The sequence below is a fragment of the Ambystoma mexicanum genome, chromosome 3q (assembly GCF_040938575.1).
Source record: "Ambystoma mexicanum isolate Mex_15411 chromosome 3q, UKY_AmexF1_1, whole genome shotgun sequence".
Classification (NCBI taxonomy): domain Eukaryota; kingdom Metazoa; phylum Chordata; class Amphibia; order Caudata; family Ambystomatidae; genus Ambystoma; species Ambystoma mexicanum.
In genome coordinates, this window is record NC_090926.1 from 814881391 (window position 1) to 814900057 (window position 18667).

The 18667-nt window shown below is 48.2% G+C and overlaps 1 protein-coding gene and 1 non-coding gene across 2 annotated transcripts in view; both read left to right on the forward strand.

The window, feature by feature from the left end:
• SPAG9 (sperm associated antigen 9) overlaps window positions 1-18667 on the forward strand; it is a 2727931-nt gene that overhangs the window by 1814471 nt on the left and 894793 nt on the right. The gene's annotated exons all lie outside the window — the stretch shown is intronic.
• On the forward strand, window positions 7522-7683 carry LOC138448158 (U1 spliceosomal RNA). The gene has a single exon (XR_011260011.1). It is a non-coding gene; the product is annotated as a U1 spliceosomal RNA (small nuclear RNA).

Consider the following 18667-nt stretch of genomic DNA (forward strand, 5'->3'; position numbering starts at 1 on the left):
CACCAAACTCCTCCCCATCTCAGCTACCCAACACACCATGGCATGTCATGCCATGTGAAAGCAACCAAATGAATGCACAACACATGACACAAGTGTCACAAAGTGCACTATCCCAAATGTAAACAGGCTACCGACTATATGCTCCCAGTAATCAGTAACAAACAGCACACATGAACAAATACTTACCAGCAACACAGGATAAAACAGTGGCAAAATATGACAGTACAAAATCAAAGTAGTGCAAGTCTTACAACCTGAATAAGCCAGCACATCCACCCCTTCCAACTGCAGAGTGTTGCTGTCAGGCAAATGTGTCAGTGTACTGCATACAACATGAACTGCATCTGCAAAGGAGACGGCCTTGTGAAGACATGAAGAAGGTACCTGTGTATAAGGAGGAAGACATGGATGCACAAGCACATATCAATACATCATGCAGTGTTCAATACAACAACATTCCCCACTAGGGATGTCCACACAGTTTTGACTACAGACTGCCCACACAGCTCATGGGAGCCCAATGTCACTATGTAAGTCACTGTCACTTGGTCATACCCTTTGCAAGCCCATGGAAAGGGGAAGCAGGAGAGGTGTGTGTGTCATGAACCCAAGCCTCTAATCCAAAGACAGGACAAGCCTGCATGTGCCCCGCTGGAATACACAGTGGATGCCCACGGGAGCCACACAAGGCAACGCACTGTAAAAAAAATAATAAAAATACAAAAATCAAAAATGGCCATGTGTGGACCAGGGGGTGGGGGGGGGCTACCCAGGAGGTTCGAGGACAGGGTGCACACCAACACCCACCTGCGTGGATGTTGCGAAAACAAATACCTCCATGGGCTCATGACCTGCACGGCTACGCCAATGTGGGAGAACTGCTGTTGCTCCCTTCACCCTCTGCTGCTACATCAGGAGGTGGCGGTGCTATGGGAGGCAGCCCACGCAAAGCCCTGGTATGGTCCTCCATGGCAGCAAGCATGCGGGTGTGGAAGGTCTTGTTCTGGAGGATGCTAGTACGGAGATCCCCATACAGCACCTCACGGGTTGCCTGCATTTCTGCACGCATGGCCACGCGTGATGCCCGGATCTCCTCACGAGTTGCCTGCAGCTCAGCTGAGAGCAAACGTGTGAGCTGTTCTGACCTAAAATTTCGGGAAGCCTCAAGTTCACCCAGAGTCTCCCTGAGGAAATGGAGTTCTAACCTCAGGGCTTCCCTGTGGCCCTGTGACTCTACAGATATGGCTTTGCGCATAGTCTCCACTGCCGCCCGTCGGTCCCTGTTGGATTGCTAACATGTCTTCCCTGTGTGATTGGCAAATGGAGTCTGTTGCCTGGTGTTTTTGCTCCATCTGCCTTTCAGGGGGGAGAATGGAAGTGGCCACCCTCTCCATTGCCTGAGCCATCATTTCAACCAATGCTCCCTGTTGTGCTGCTATACTGTAAATGGAGTTTTCCCATACAGTATTGCCTGGTGGCGTACGGCCACCGCGTCGGCGGGCACCACACCTGTTTGGGGCAAGGCAATCTGCACCTTGCTGTGCTGGTACTGCCTGAGGCTGCAGGACTGCATCCCCCCTCTGATCTGCTGGCCCAGGAACAGGGTCAGATGTAGTGGAGTGTGACCCTGCATCCGTAATCGCCAAAGGCGGAGCTACCAACACTGACATCCCCATAGATGGGCCTACCCCCGGTGCAGGTGGGTTGGACAGAACAGCATACCTGCCAGAAATACTCACCTGCAACAGCACATAAATCCCACTGTCCGATTCAGCACCTGAATCGTAGAGGTCTGGGGAGGTGCACCCAGAGACACCCGTGGACAGTATGGTCTGCAGGAGGATAGGGTTTTCACCCACCACCACAACACATCCTCCACTGGTGCCCGGTCGTGGCTGAGATTCCTCCTGGGTCTGCACCATCTCCTCCACCTCAACAGCATCAAGTGCGTCATCACCTGCAAAAACATGAAAGGCAACAAATGGAAGCGGGCATGAGCACCATAGCACACACATAGGCCTGACAAGGCAGCGATCCAGTACATGAACAACACATGTCCCACGCGACTATAACTCTGGCATGCATGCACTGTCAATGAGCTGGAAGGGGAGGCAAAAAGCAGACACTGAGGACTCCAAGATGGAAAATCAACAAATGTGCTAGCACTGGCATTACAAATTAGCCTGTGAGCGGCATGGGCAATCCACATACATGACACATGCCAGCACACAGATGGCACGTAGCATAGCCATGGTACATTTGACAAGTACAGCCATATGTCAGTGAATGAGTACTGTCACCCTTCCATGTGATATGGACATGATGAGATGAAAAATGCAAAATAGTGTGACAAAATACGCATGTGCCACACAGTGCAACACATCCAATGTGCAATAATACAGTGATGGCAGGCAGATGGATACATCAATGGTTGGTCACTTCAACATGACAGGAAACAACAATCATGTTACAAATTCAAACAGGCCCCAAAAATTAATGTGAGCAGGCCCTTACTCAATCAGCCTGAATGGTCAAATCATTCCCATAACAAGGTAATACATGTGTGCCAATGTGGGTTGTAATCTATGACAGAAGCATGTTACATATGTTGCATTAGGGCTGAAAAATGCGTTGCAAAAATGGGAGGATTGAAACAATCAGGCTGAATTAACACTGAAAAATCAGAACAATGTTGTTGCAAGATGACAGTTCAAGGGCAACTGCAGTAATGTGGCGCTAATTGGCTACTGTGGTCCGAAGGGATACTGTCCTACCCAAACCCAAGGCCGGTGAATGGTTTGGAGGAAGCACATGGGTGACCCATACCACTCGGGAGTACACACCCTCACCTGGCACTCAATCATTACACATCACCCATGAAACATACACATGGATTACACACACTTGCATGGGCACTCACCGGACAATGCCTCATAATCTGGTAGGTCTCCCACGCCTTGGATCTGTTCCTCTGTGACGAAGGTTCCAGCAACAGACTCATGTTCAGTGAGTTGGTCGTCCTCTGGTGGAGATCCACCGCCAGTCACCAGAGTAGAGGCATGATTGGAAGCCAGCTTGTTCTTTGCTCTGCATTTAAGGTCAATCAGCTGTGCGCCTCACAAATCCAAGGGCACTAATGTTGTCCGCGATGATCTGCCAGTGGGCCCTACGTTGAGCAGTCGTAGTCTTACAGCCTGCAGTCACCAACATTTCGCGGCTATGTGCCGACACATAGGCCACAAGTGCGTCAAGTTCGATGTCATTGAAGCTAGGCTTCCTTGACGTGCCGGAGTGTGTAGCCGTGTCTGGGGTCTCAGCCTGTAGTGCAAGAGCACCCTTCTTCTTCTTTTTGTAAGGTGGTGCGGATCCTGAGTGGCTTACGCCGCTCTGGTCAGTAGGGGCAGAAGCGCAGGTGGACTCGGTACTAGAAGCCTGTAAAGACACAATGACCATAGGTCTTGGTGCAGGCATTGGCTGCAGGGTGATGTCGGCAGGGCCAACGTCGGTGTGATAACCTGGACCGACACTGTCCCGGCTGGGAGACTCGGAGCTGGGGTGGATTGAGCTGCAGCTGCCCCTGCAGCCTCCCCACCCTGCCTACTTGGGGCAGCAGATGACATTGCTGCCCCAGATCCACGTGGCCTGGTGACAGCAACTTTCACGCCACACGTGGATTAGACTTGCTGACCTGGAAGTCAGCCTGGGAGTCATCCTGTGCCGGTTCAGGTGACAAAATGGGCCGGTCCAACAAGGGCTGAGCTGGGATGGTGTCAGCTACGTTTCCCACAACCATTGGGGGGGGCATAGGTGGCCCCGATTGGTCCTCCACACAGGGGGCTCTAGGGGCACCCTGCAAATCCTGGCCACGTCCCCTACCGCGCCCACCATGCCCACCTTTTGGAGGTCGGCCACCTTTGCCTCCCTTACTGCTTGGTCGCCTCCCAGCCATGGCACTGATGTTGTGCGTATGGGAGTTCCAGTAAACAATTGTCCTGGGCAATTGGGGTGAAAGGGGTAGGGTACTAGATGGAATTCGTAACCTAGTGCTCTAGCAAGGCTGTATGTGACCCCTGGGGGAAGATGACGGGTCACGCAACGCACAGGCACCCCAAAAACAAAAGAACACGTGCACGCAACCCCTGGTAGACCACGTGAGTGGAAAAATGAACCCGCACTATGCTACACAAAAATAAGCGTACGTGTGTTACACGCAGCCTACAATGACCTCTGAAGGGGTACGCGACACACAGGAAAACACCACAGTTGGAAAAAAACGTGCGTGACTCACCATCTGCCTTGAAAAAGAACGTGAAAAAGACGCGCGTGTGCGCGTTGGCAACACCCCCGCCAAAAGAAGAAAAGAACGCAGTCTGAGGAAACAGGGAGTATGAACTGAAAACGTTGTGAAGTAATCGCGTGTGAACCGACAAGAAGTACAAGAATCACCCGCTCGCTCTCCACAAAAAGCATGTACAAGAAAATAGCGTGATACCTTTTAAGCCAGCCCACACGTACAACGTCACTTACGCACTTACGCCCTTTCCTCCAATAGCACGGTGACGTGCAGTTTTCTCACGTGCTGATTCACAATGCACCCGTGTTGTGGGGAACGCCTGTGCGTGTAACGTAACTTACGCGCTTACATGCTAAGGGCCTTTCCTCGGATTTCATGCTGACGTGCACTTTTTTCACGTGCCAAATCACTCCGTATCAAGCTGGCCACTTGAAAACACACGGAAGACCATACTCCTGCCCAAAAGGCCATTTTCCTGCCCCCAAGAGCCCCGAGAACGCTCCCACCAGCCATCTGCTGCTGCCTGCCTGCTGCCCAGGTGCCCTGCTATTTGGTGCCTGCACGTCAGCCATCTGCAGGGGTCCAGTTGCTGTGTCCACCCCTGCTGGAACAGAAGACTCCCGACTGGGATACCATCGCTCCACAGCCCAGCCCTAGGACCCAGTTGCCCACCCACACCTGCCTCGGGGGTCGCCATGTCGGGGCAAACACCATCTGAGACCACTGGCGACCCCCGGCCAGAGAGGCAGAGGGCCACCAGCTTCAGTGAGAAGGAAGTTGGTGTCCTGGTGGAGCATGTCCTGGGGCATTATGATGCCTTCTTCGGAACATCACACGCAAACAAGGAAGGACGGGAGAGGATCTGGGAGGACGCAGTGGTTGCCATCAACACGGAGGGGGTGGCAACCCGCGACATCAAGAACGTCCGGAAGCGTTGGGAGGACTTCAGGTCCAGGACCCTCTACAACAGGGTTGTCCAACATACGGCCCGCGGGCCACAATGCGGCCCTGCAAGCCATTTTATGTGGCCCGCAAGGCCGTATGTTGAACAACTGTTGAGTAAAAAAAAAAAAAAATTAAAAAAATAAATTAAAAAAAAAAAATGTGCCTGTGCGTAAAACTGTAACTTTGGGGTCAACAGAGGTAGTTACAGTCCTCAGCCACGACGTGTTAATTTGTTTATTTATGCAATGTTTGTCGGATATCCGACAAAAATTGCAGAAATAAATACATTTGTCAACCCGGCTGGCACATCAAAACGCTGGGTGCTTCTGCCAGCTGCGACCAGGGATGCTGCAAAAGGAGCACCAGCATACTGGCGCCTGCAGAAAAGGGAAATGGAATCTCATAAGGCCATAGGGGGTGAGGAAACCATGGCAGCCTGGAGGGCCCGCGCAGATGACTGACTTTACCCAACCCCTCCGACACCTCTGCGTACCACTGCTGAAACGCTCCAGAGCCTTCCTAAAATCAACGTGGGCTTCATTTGGAAGCAGGAACACACGGGGCCACAACACATTGGGAGATAAGCGGCCACAGGCAGAAACTGCAAAGAATTGATACCACCAGGAGCATTGTGTGTTGGAACAGCAGAGGGAAAGCAGGCGTGACCCCTCAACACGGCAGGTCGTAAATTATACGACAACCACATTTTAAAGCACATAGCCATCTGAAAAGAAGAAAGGGGAATACCGTGTGTACACAGCAAGCTGAAACCTCACTGGAACACGAGTTGCACGGCGGGCATACCCCATCAAGTTCTCTGGCGCCTGAGCCAGCACAAAGGGTGTCTGAAAGACCCTACCCTTTTGGACATACTACGGTTGAGCAGCTAACTACTCTTAACTATGGCAGATGGGGGAAAATGTATAAACACACGCATGCGGAACAAATGCCATTTTCTGTATCAGCTCAGGCACAATTGGAAGCAGGACGACACAGAGCTGAAAACATTAGGCGCAGGTTGGTGCACAGTTCATAACCGAGATCTGAATAAGAATAACAATGTGACCAACATATTTTTTTAACAAAACGCGGAGGAAGAATGCTGCCCCGACTCAAAGCACAAGCGGCGGGGAAAAGGAACACCAAGGGCTAGCGCACAATGTTACCCTAGTAACACACTGCAACCAGCAAATGGGCCTCAGTGGACCACCTGCCAATGTTTCTGTAAGTTGCTTATGAAGGCTGCACATATTTTGTTCAGATCCACATGGGGGGTGGGGTGGGAGCTTGACATATCGCAGATGGGAGCCCCAGTCCCTTTGCCAATTCAGTCCTACACCTTGCTGTGATGTATGATATGATAGGTTATTTATAATGTGCTTAATATCCATGCAGCAGTGATCCCAATCATAAAAGTAAAACAGGCAAGCCCAACAGGTATAACTTATTTTCACTCTTTTGGTAGCGCAGTCTGAGGGCAGCCTATACCCTTCAGGAGAGGTGTGAGCTGATACGGTTGCAACACAAAAAACAATAGTACTATGTTCCCGAAATACCTTAGTTCTTGTCTTTCGGATCTCAGCAGAGCCAGGCTTTTCAGCATCAGACCAGGAGCATGGGTGCCTTTGCGCTGGGCTTGGGTCAAGTCGGAGAGCAGTAGCCATGGGCCCCAATGATGCAGTTCTGTTTGGCAGTGTTGCTGATTTGCGGGTAGAAAACGCTGGGAACAGTAGCCCATGCCAAGTGGATGGCACTGGAAGACTCGGTGACCTCTGGGCCCGGACAAGGGAATACGTGCCTTTGGCGCTGTGCAGGCTCGGCTGACACAACACGGCATATGGTTACGGCAAAGATGTCAAAGCTTCAGCATTGTCATTGAGCAGAACTCTGATATTCAGGGGTGGTGGAACGTCGAGGTCCAGGATGATTATGATGGTGTCAATGGGCCCAGCGCTGAGCAGCTCCGCTCAGGAGCGCTATGGGCCCGTGTGGGGCCGACAGGCCAGTGGGCAGACTGCAACAGACCTGCTCGAACCATCCTGCGATTTATAGAAATCTCGGGCTGAGCAGGGCCTGATGGGAGAAAGGAACTGCTCCAATCTGCTCTTCTGCTGGGCTCTGCCTGCCGGAGCTTCCCCCTGCACACGGGACAGGCAGCTCTGCAGACGCTCAGAGCTTCCGGGGGGTGGGGGGGGGCGGGGCTGGGTCAGGGCCTGCCTTCTCACCCTCGCTTAGCGGGGCTTCCAGAACTGGACCAACCCCTGCCCTCTTGCATGCAACTCATACTTAGCTGGCAGGGGAGAATCTGATCTCAAGGGCAGATCTCCCAGGGTGAGGCTTACCCATTGCACATCGGATTTGCTGACCCCTGCTATGTCCCCAAATGCGGGATACGCGACCGCATTATTTCTGGTAGTGGGGGACTGCGTTCGCGCTCTCCCCCCGATTTGTTGGTGAAAGAAAGAAAAGGTAAAGTGTGCACTAGGCCTGCTAGGTTTCATACTTTAAGATTGTGCTCACATTGCGTTTCTTCAATTAGGTTCACCTTTGGGTGATCGCTTTTCCACATTTTATCTGTTGAATTGAATTATGCTTCTTTTATCACCACAGGAGTAATGTGTATTACAGAGATACGCTGTCATATGTATTGGGCACACTGTACATGCTCAGTCAGCATCAATCATGCTTTGTACAGGACAATGCTGGCCTAAATTGGGAACAGCCAACATAGACAAGTTGCTACAGAGGCATATTTTGGGTACAACCTGCATGACAATGTGTTACATCAGTGACAGTGCTGTCTTACACTGTGGACACATTGATCATTAAAATGTGTTGTGTTGTAAAATGTTCTTGTCTGCTGTTGGTGATATGGAATTTTCATGTTCCCCTTTAGAACTGATTGTAAACTTATAGCTTTTTGGTCACCTTTTCTGCTGTAAAATGCACCATTTCAACCCCATATTTGAAAAATAATTCTTGGGGGGGAAACCGCCCCAAACCCTCCCTAGATCCTTGTAGCTCCCTCGCTACGCTCGGTCGCCCCCACCATTTCAGAAAAATATTAACACATAGACACTGAAAGAAATCACAAGCAACTAACCTTTGATCACTGCCCATGACACCAAAAGCTATCTTTGGGACTGCATAGCTATTACTGCCTGTGATGCTATTGTGTCAAAGGTCACACAATATTGCTTTTTAATATACTGCTTTAGGTGAGGTTGTTGACTTTTGGTTCGCCGGCCCACTGGGTGACAAAAAGTTAATACTTCGGCCCCACATTCAAAAAGGTTGCACAAGCCTGCTCTACAAGGTCCGGCGCCTCGCGAAGGCAGAGGATGCAGAGGGGTGCAGGGTCAGCATGAGCAACATCCAGATGAGGGTGGAGTTGAGCGGTAAGTGGCCAAGCATTGCTGTGTGAGACAGGGCATGTTGCAGTGTGCTGGTAGTCTGATATTTGCCTCTGTGTGACATAGCCTATGTATGTATGTATGTATGTGTGTGTGCAGGGACATCATGGTCATGCATGATGTGAGAGCAGTAATGTGTGAACCACATGGATGGTGCATGTGTTCCAATGCAACATGGGGAGCTGTATGCAGAATGCACACATGAATGCATGCCCGTTTTTGTTCTTGGACATGGAGGGGGCTGAGGGATGGGTGCTGCTCTCATGTACATGTATGGTGCACATGTGTGTGTGTGTCTGAGAAGTGTGTGTGTGACTTTGAAACGCCATGGATGCATGACACATGTCCGTGATGATGTGTAGATTCACTCATGCAGTGCGGTCACCATTGTATCCACTGAATCTATCCACTGTGTCTGTGGTATACAAGCCATGATGCATGACCCTCCGGTGATGTGTGTGCATGAGTGTGAGCCATGATGCATGCGAGTTTGAAAGCAACATTTTTGTTAAGAGGCCCTTGTGCATGGTTGCTGATGTTGATTGCAGGCGCCGTGCCTGTTTCTGCGTGTGTGTTGCGTGCATTCACCCATTTATTGTGGAGGGACAGGATGGAAGTGACATTTGACAGTGCCACTCATGTGTTATTGCTTCCTGTCTAGGGGAATATTGGACTGTACCCTGATGCTTGTGTTCTATGTCTCCCTCTACGCAGCGTCAAGTGAAGAAGAGGGCGGAGACGGTGCTGTGGAGCCAAGCGGCGGGGATGCCACCACCGGGTGGCGACGCAAGGCCCAGCCACCCTCCCAGGAATTGCCATCATCCGGGAGCGAGGGGACCGGTGCCCCGTCTGCCACTACTGCTGTAGCGGAAGAGCCGTGTGAGCCCCCACAGGGGCTTCCAATGGCGAAAGACGGTGTGGAGACATCCAGGTTGGTGGTCTCCACAGAGGAGGAGGAGCCCGCTACTGAGCCACACATGGAGCCTGGTGGGGGTAGTACCACTGGTGCAAGTGGTGCAGTCCAGGGTCAGGAGGCAGCACAGGTTTCCGCGGAGGGGCCTGTGCATGTCGCTGCCCTGGTGTGACTGCACCACCATGCACCAGTAAGGATGCCCCGTCCCAGACCCGTCCGCAGGTAGGGGTGAGTGCCACGTCATCTGCCTCTCCACTACCTGCGGACGAGGGGTCCCATGAACGTATGCGCTCCATCCTGATTGGTGTCGCGTTGCGCACGCTTGACATTCGTGATGACGTGCGTGCTTCCGGGGTGGAGCATGCATGCCATCACGAAGATCAGCGTCGCGACTTGGCACTGTTGGGAGGGGCCCTGGTCGGTGGGTTCCTACATGTCGCACACTCTGGGGGACCTCTCCTCCTCTGTGGAGACTATGCGCCAGTCATTCTCCCTGCCATCTTCCGGCTCAGATTCCACCAGGGCCCCCTGTGGACCTGGCCTGACCAACACAACCAGGTTGGTGGAGATTCCATCCCTGCCACAGTCGGGAGTCGGCGGACCAGTAGGGGTGGACACCACAACAACTGGAGACCAGCTGATGGAGGATGTGCAGGCATCATCGGACAGGGCACATGGACAGCAGCAGCAGCAGCAGCAGGCTCTAAGTGGGAGCAATGATTGCTCGGGGCCATCGACATCAGAGGGGCAGGCATCGGCCAGAGGGCAGGAGGACCCTGGAATGGGTGTGTCTTCCATGTGGCTGCGGTTGGGCCGGCGTATAGATTCGGAGCGGTGATGGGCAGAAGAAGCACGGCTCACAATGTTCAGGGCGGAGAACTCCATGCGGAGGGCACTGGGGCGGGCCGAGTGCCTTGAGGCTATTCGCAGGGTGTTGGAGTCCAACATGGCATCGTCCCTGCGGACCCTCAGGGCCATGGAAGAGGACCGCCTCCAGGACATTGAGCAGGAGTTCGATGATGCCCTGGCCCGGAAAATCGGAAAGTGAGCCGTCGGACTTGCCCGCCGCCATTGTATATAGTTTTTAGTTTTAGGTTTCATTTTCGTTTTCCTTTATTTTGGGGTGTTTGGACTTTGCCCCACACATTTGTATATAGTTTTTTTATTAGGTAGTTTTTTTCATAGGTTTCTGTTCTTTCATTGGGCTCATAGACCCTTGACAATTGATTGTACATAGTTGGACAATGGATTTATTGGAACTTTTTCTTTGGATTTCACCATGGATTAATGGATTTTACTTTTTATGTTTCCTTTGGATTTGCTTTGGTGGAGGGAGAGTTGAGACTATTTTTCTTTTGGATTTCTTTGGATTGGTTATACTTTTCATGTACTCATCTTTTGGACATGCTTTTCATTTCATGTTTGCAATTTTTTTATGCCTTCATTTCATTGCTTTATTTTTGTCCAGAATACATTTTGATATTTTACTTCCATGTGTGTAATTTGCTCTTTGACTTGATGCATGTGAAAATGTGGGTTTACACAATCAATGCCAACCAGTGTGCGTGTGTGACGGACATGTGTTGATGTAGATAGTTGACTTTTGGTTTGTGTCTTGAGATAGGCATGTCAGTGTGGGGTGGATTGGGAAATCATTGCGTCTCAAGACTGGGGTGGCGTGCTGTGGTATTCTGGTGGAGATGTGGGCCATGATTGTGCATCTTTATGTCATGTAGGGCGGGAACATGAGTTGGGGCCTGCTGGCCAGTGCCCCTCACTGCTGGGGGGTGGGGTTGCTGGGGGACATGAGTCAGGGCCTGCTGGCAGGTGCCCCTCACTGCTGGGTGGGTGGGGGTGCTGGGGGACATGAGTCAGGGCCTGAGGCTCACTGCTGGGCAGTTGGGGGTGGTGGGGAGCATGAGTCAGGGCCTGCTAGCAGGTGCCCCTCACTGCTGTGTGGGTGGGGCTGCTGGGGACATGAGTCGGGGCCTGCTGGCAGGTGCCCCTCACTGCTGGGTGGGTGGGGGTGCTGGGGGACATGAGTCAGGGCCTGAGGCTCACTGCTGGGTGGGTGCGGGTGCTGGGGGACATGAGCCAGGGCCTGCTGGCAGGTGCCCCTCACTGCTGGGGGGTGAGGGTGCTGGGGGACATGAGTCAGGGCCTGAGGCTCACTGCTGGGTGGGTGGCGGTGCTGGGGGACATGAGTCGGGGCCTGAGGCTCACTGCTGGGTGGGTGGAGGTGCTGGGGGACATGAGTTGGTGATCACTAGTGCAAGGTGACATGTGGGCTGGCTGGGGGGCATGCCCATGGTGATGGGCTGCATGCGGGACATGACCAGGGGTGCTGGGAAGTCCCCTGTGCTGTGGGCTGCCTGCAGGGGCTGTGGAGGGGGTAGAGGGCACACCTGGGAGGGCCCACACTGCCAATTCACGTGTGGGACTCCCCGCGCACCCCACTGGATACACGTACCCCGCTCTGACAGCAAAATCGCGAGTGAAACTGCCTGCGCACCCCCGAAATACACGTACCCCACTCGCACAGGGCCAATCGCTTGTGAAACTTCCCGCGCACCCCTGAAATACGCGTACCCCACTCGCACAGGGCCAATCACGTGTGAAACTTCCCGCGCACCCCCGAAATACACGTACCCAGCTCGCACAGGGCCAATCGCATGTATAACTTCCTGCGCACCCCCGAAATACACGTACCCCGCTCGCACAGGGCCAATCGCATGTGAAACTTCCCGCGCACCCCCGAAATACACATAACCCGCACACACAGGGCCAATCGCGTGTGATTCTTCCCGTGCAGCGGGGTACGTGTATTCGGAGAGGTGCGCGGGGAGTTTTACAGGCGTTTTCGTGGTTGGGGGCCTGTATGCTGGTCCACTGGCCAGTGCGCCATGTATGGGTTTTGTGCGCTGTACATGGCGCACGGGGAAGGGTTGGGGGCGTAACTGGTGCTGCTGCAGGGTCGCTGTGCCACGGCTGGTAATGGATGTTAAAATCCATGAATACGCTGTGCTCGGAAATGGATTTTGGCGCACGCGGCTGGCGCAGACTGCCGCACCCGCACACTGTGCGCCAGCCGCGTGCGCCACTTGTGCGCTGAATTCTTTGAATTACCCCCTAAATATCTGGAAATACCCAATTGTAACTCAGTAGAACTTAAAATTCCATCAAAAATTGTTAAGAACATGGTCTGGAGAGCTAATGACATTTTGAAAGACAATGGTATACAGCTGGGAATTAGGAAGCAACATCCATCTCCAGTACAATTAGAACATCCTAGATCTATATCTGGCTCGAAATTGTCAACGCGTACTAGGCAATCGTCCCAACCTCTCGCTCAAACCTGTTGCAAATGTATGGGATCTGCACCTTCAACAGAGCAGGTAGGCAATGAATAATCTACCACCTTCTCAACCTCCCTCTAGATGGATGTGTATATCCAAAGCAATTCATACACAATCACAACCTTCACAACATTAGCATAGTACCTTGACTGAATTTCACACTTGCTCTTTAGCCGTGTGGGATACGAGAGGTTTCTCTCACCTACTCTCAACCAAATCCACTTGTCTCAATGACTATGACATAATTCTATTATAGCAGAGGAGACATGGTTGACATCAGAATCGATATGGGCTGATCACCATGTATCCTCAATATGTGCTACAAAAGCCATAAGAGGTCGCCCTACTGCTGGTATGTTTACAGCTATTAAGATAAGCGCCCAGTTACAATTAGAATTGTGGCAATCACCACACTCGGGCATCTAACTAACTAAAATCACCAACTCTAATCCATAACCCCCAATCTATCCGCAATAATGAATATATATTGGAATCCCATAACGGTCAATGAAACATCATTTATTGCTAAAATTGAGTCTCTATTAGACCTAATTGTCATGATGCCTACCTCCAAGGTGCCAGACAAGACCCAGCTACCCCAGAGGCAGACATCATGTCTTCAAGGGAAGTCACAACAGCCTCAAGTAGGGGCTCTTTGGACTCAGTCCTGGTGCCTTTGGCGCCAGGCTCATATCGGGCCACAGTCCTGGCGCCATAGGCGCCAGGCTCATAAAAGGCGACTTTGTGTTAAAGGTGCTTAGTGTTAACTTACCTGATGCAGACCATGCTGCAGCATCCAGGCCTTATGAGGCCTGAATGGGACTACTTTATCTTTGGAACTACTTAACCACACGGTGTGGTCAGGGGAGGAATACATACCTGAGAGGAAGGATACATACCTGGAACTACTTTGAAGGCTATTTAAGCCACGCCCAAGCAGCAACTCACGCTTCGCGTTGTTCTGCATCTAGCAGCTGGACACTCACCGTGTTTGCTCCTGCATTCTGACTTCTGCCACTCCTGCCAGCTACCTGGAACACCTGCAAAGAGAGAAGAGAAGAGAAAAGGGTAAAGAAGAGTCCTTACCTGCTAAATCCGCATTCCGGAGACATCTCGCCGACGGTCCTGAAAAGGAAGACATCCATTTAAAAGCACATCGCATCGATCGCTGCAGCGCCGCATCTCACTCACCTGTACAAGGTACCACCACGTTCTACGGCGACATCTGGACTCGCAGCCACATCACCGCGCCTAGGGAGAAAAAGACAAGAATAAAGGTGAGAGGGGAAAGAAAACAAGGAAACCTTAATTTCCATTACAAAGCTTACCTGTTGGGTTATTCCAACTTCATTTCGGGTCGGTGCCGCATCCAGGCATTTTCGGACCCCGGCCCCTATGGGGAAAAAAGACATCAGCGTTAGTGGGCACATGAAAAGACATTGCCCAAACGCCCATTAAAGACTTACCTGATTTCTTCTGGATTGAGCTTCGTTTCGGGTCGGTGCCGCATCCAGGCATTTCCGGACCCCGGCCCCTATGGGGAAAAAAGACCTCAGCGTTAGTGAGCGCATTGATACAAGGACACTGAGAGAACTCTCATCAAGCTCACCAGAGTCTCATTCTTCGGTTCCACAGCTCTTCTCGGAATAGTTTCCGCACCTGAAAAGAGACAACGAACAATTATTATTGCGGAATCATACTCATTAACAGAATCCTTACGGTACTATACCGGGAAAACAAAACTTGAACCCTCTACAATCAAAATCCCAGTGAAGTAACTGGATACAACGCGCCCCTGCATGAGAAGCAGGATGGAGAGCTCAACCTTTCAAACCCTAAGGTGAGACTTCACGTGGGGGTCGCAGGAGGGTTTCGTAGAGGGATGAGAAGGGAGCAGGAGGCTTATACTTTCTCCCGCAGATAGTTAATACTCCCTTTTCACATACAGAAAGATATTCCTGCAAGCCAGACAAGCCAGATTCGAAGGTCCGGTCCAGTCCATCTTCCGGGTCCTGCGCTTCACCATAGAAGAAGCAACAACACTCCAAACCAGACCTGCGCCTCCGTGGGAGTCAGTTGAGCGTAACACTAATACAATCTAATCCACAAATCTCCACCACAATCATATATGAACTGTACCATTGCAAACACTGTTAATCTTACATCTAGAGAAGGCAGATGGATGTTTCTAATGCAAGTTAGAAAGTTCACCATGCTTAATGGTACTTCAAACAATGATACTACAGTCTCATACACATGGAAGCAAGGAACATCTACATCAGTTATTGATTATATCTTTGTATCATCAAATTCGAACAAACAAATTGCTTCCTTTAATATAATCCAAAACTCTTCGAGCGATCATCTGGTATTAGAAGCTCGTTGGGTACCACATGCCAGAATAAATCCAGTATATTTGAATGCACCAATTATACTCAATCTTGCAATAAACAATATCATTTGTACCCCTGCGCCCCAATATCATCTTTAACAAAATCATTGCTAAAAGATCCCAGTCATAATCAATCCCTTGGAGATGTGTATTATACAGATCATCTACAAATAATTACACAAAACAACCAGTCATGGAAGCGACCAGAATTCAAACATAACACGTCTACCATATAGAGATATCAAGGCTCAAGCAAGAATTACGTAAATCATTGTGGCTTTTATCACCACACACTCATGCAACTCAGACTCCCCTTGAGAACAAAATATAGGAATAAAATAAAACAAATCAAAGCGAATCAGAAACAGACTGACAATGAAAATATGTTGAAAGCAATCATGATGAAATCTGTATCAGAAGTTTGGAAACTTATCAATGCCTCAACGACTCCAGTGGTACAATCATTAAAATTAAATACTATTGATGAGCAACGATGGACTACCCATTTTAGTAACCTTCTTAATAAACCATTAGTATCATCACCAGTTCTTTATGACTCCGCCTGATTTGAGTAAGATCTCATTCGATAAACTAGATATTATTTTACTAATCAAATAATTAAGCACATCAAGAGCTCCGGGACCGGACGGGTTAGCCAGCATAACCCTTGAAGCCCACACGGAAGAATGGGAAGTAATTTAGAAATCATTTTTAATAAAATCATCCGGACAGGGCTTTTACCTGCCTCATGGCAGCAGTCTATCATAATCCCTATATTTAAGAAAGGAGATAGGAACAATCCAGATAACTATAGACCGATAGCCCTGCTGGACGTTCCTGGAAAAATATTTGCCAGATTAATTTTAAAAGACTTATCAAGAAAAATTATTAGACTCTCATCAATCAGGTTTTATTAAAGGTGTAGGAACTGTTTTAAACCTAATGATTTTATCCATAATTAAGAAACAAGCGATCGACAAAAAACAACAAGTATTTATAGCCCTTATTCATTTTAGGCAGGCGTTCAAATCTATTACATGTGATATTTTATGGTCAAAGCTTTTAGATTTTAACTGTCCACAACATTTGTTTTACATAATATATCAATTTTATTAATCTACATTTATTAAAGTTAAATTAACAACTGATGGCATTTTATCAGCACCAATCCCCACTAATACAGTCCTGAAACAAGGCTGTATATTTGCCTCAATTGTATTTAATTTTTATATCAGCGATATAAAAACAGCATTTGAATCAGTTTGTGCATTCTCTGCAAAGATAGGCGCAACTGAAATCCTATGGCTACTCTAGGCGGATGATTTGGTCGTTCTAGATATAACCCCAATAGGCCTTCAACTCAAAATAAACTGCTTTCTGTAACTATGCGTATAATAATAACTAAACTATAAACACCTCCAAATCTAATGTACTAGTATTTCATCACTGATTGCCGAAGACTGATATAGATTCAAATGGTTGCTATGCGACATTCCATTGAATCAAATATCCCAATATAAATATCTTTGTGTAAACTTGAATACGCCTCCCTCAGACTATCCATACAAGCTAGAACTTAAACAGAGAATGAAGTATCTAGTGACCTGGGCAAAGCGATCCAAAGAAAATATGGACAATTCGCCTACAAACCGGTGTTACTTTTTTATAAACGGAAGGTTATTCCCATAATCTCCTATGGTGCACAAACAAAATCTTTGTCTAATCCTCCACAATGCGATCTATTAGAAGGTATATTCTGGAAGACAATTTTAGCTCTCCCCCTTAATATGCCAATATCTCTTTTTAGATTCGAGCTGGGCTTAACAGCTCCAAAAACAATTATATGTTGGCAACAGATAGCTATGTACAGGAAATGCCATCTAGCTCAGAAAGAGAAGAATAATCTTTTCTTTGCTATAAAACTAGCAATGTTTTCAAATTCACATACCACTTCTCATGTATGCAAAAAACAATGTCAGGCAATCCTTATTTATGCAGATATTTCGCTAGAACTGTTATTAGAATTTCCAGACAAGGCAAAGACAAAACTCTGGCTTCATGACTGGATACCTACCTCGACCTCCTGCTGTTACTATGCTAGTTTCAAAGCAGGAGCATTTTTACTAAAACCAATGGATCAAACGCCAGTTTATATAACAACATTTCCAGATCGAGTATTTGCTAATCTTTTTATGTGTTTTCATATGAATTTATGGCCGACGAAAACACGACTTGCAACATTTACTAAAAATTTAGACGCAGATATTACATGTAGGTTTTGCAACATCTCTAGACAACATGAGACTGTTCAACATCTCATAACAGAATGTCTACTATTAAAAGAACAACGCAAAACAGCCTTTTATAAATATCCTAAAGAATTTAAACTACTAACTAAACACCAGATGCAGGTCCACATCTTCAATTCCAGTAATATGTTCTTGAATATTGCCGCAATACATTTTCTTCTGGCTCTAAAACTACTCGAAACCAATGCTTTTATTTAAATCATTATAAATCTTGAAATTTATCTGAAAAAGTAATTATAAGACAGCCCAAAAATTGAAAAATCAAAGCCATAACCAACGTACATTTTCTTTTGGTAGGTCTCATTTCGATTTGCAGAAATAGATGACAAATAGAGATGCAGTCTAATAAATACAAAATATGTACAATATACAATGAATATCATATGAAATCTGGTATTTATATCTATATACTGCCCTTGATTTTATAGCATATGCATATTAACTCTTATAACTATCATCCAGAAAAAACAAATAAGCTGTTTTCTTCCTAATTGTTGAATTATTAATTTTGTACCAACTACCTTTCTAATCCAACTTCTTAGTTCATGACAATCCTATTTATAGCAATGCATCGATCTATCTTGTAATGTAGAATTAAGTACAAAGTTATATAAGTACCACCCATATGCACTTTCTATCTTGATCAAAAAATCAACTGCTTCATGTCATCCATTGTTTTAATCCAACCTTTCTACTTGTACTAATTCTTTGTATACAGATTTTCATAGAATGTATTGATTCATGTTGTAGCATATATCAATCTGTTTTGTAATCTAAAAACAAATGTAAAAATTAAATAGATTCAATCAATATCCTCTTTGTAACCAATTGAAAAAGTGGATGTATTTCAACTCAAACAATAACTAAATAAAAAAAAATATTTAAAAAAAAGATTTTAGTCAATTGCCTGACTTTCCTTGACACTTGTTGTTAGGGAGAATTCTCTCTTTAGGCTGAATTTCCTAACCTAGTGAGTCCCCCAGCAGCTTTGCTGGATTTCTGGAGTTTGTTTTTTTCTCCTGCCAAGAGTGAGACTCTTTTTCTT